Source organism: Triticum dicoccoides, unplaced genomic scaffold (genome assembly GCF_002162155.2).
Source record: "Triticum dicoccoides isolate Atlit2015 ecotype Zavitan unplaced genomic scaffold, WEW_v2.0 scaffold154778, whole genome shotgun sequence".
Taxonomy (NCBI): Eukaryota; Viridiplantae; Streptophyta; class Magnoliopsida; order Poales; family Poaceae; genus Triticum; species Triticum dicoccoides.
Window position 1 is genome coordinate 9,464 of NW_021210510.1, and position 739 is coordinate 10,202.

General features: G+C 52.6%; 1 non-coding gene across 1 annotated transcript; it reads right to left on the bottom strand.

Moving 5' to 3' along the window:
- Window positions 1-337: 337 nt before the first annotated feature.
- On the bottom strand, window positions 338-456 carry LOC119344135. Its single transcript, XR_005166476.1, has one exon. It is a non-coding gene; the product is annotated as a 5S ribosomal RNA (ribosomal RNA).
- Window positions 457-739: the final 283 nt, after the last annotated feature.

Genomic DNA, 739 nt, shown 5'->3' on the forward strand with positions numbered 1-739 from the left:
TGATGGGATCCGGTGCTTTAGTGCTGGTATGATCGCATCCGACATGTTACCCCGGTCTTCGTCCCTTATCCTTGCCCCTCCCAGCTCCACTACAAAGACGATTGTACATTGCTTTGGCCGCTCCCTCTCAACTACGGAGACGAGTTTAACGCGGTTTCCACCCCTCCCTCTCAACCGCACCAGTGCACGCTTGCCGCGCCACAACGCTGATGCTGGACCCGTGAATCGTGAGCACCCAGCTATGACTTACCGCACTCGTGCAAAATAATAAAACACGGTAAATATATTACTTACACGTGCGTTTTGTTTTGCAAGCGGCGCGAAAAAAATTAAAAAGGGAATGCAACACGAGGACTTCCCAGGAGGTCACCCATCCTAGTACTACTCTCGCCCAAGCACGCTTAAGTTCGGAGTTCTGATGGGATCCGGTGCTTTAGTGCTGGTATGATCGCATCCGACATGTTACCCCGGTCTTCGTCCCTTATCCTTGCCCCTCCCAGCTCCACTACAAAGACGATTGTACATTGCTTCGGCCGCTCCCTCTCAACTACGGAGACGAGTTTAACGCGGTTTCCACCCCTCCCTCTCAACCGCACCAGTGCACGCTTGCCGCGCCACAACGCCGACGCTGGACCCGTGAATCGTGAGCACCCAGCTATGACTTACCGCACTCGTGCAAAATAATAAAACACGGTAAATATATTACTTACACGTGCGTTTTGTTTTGCAAGCGGCGCGA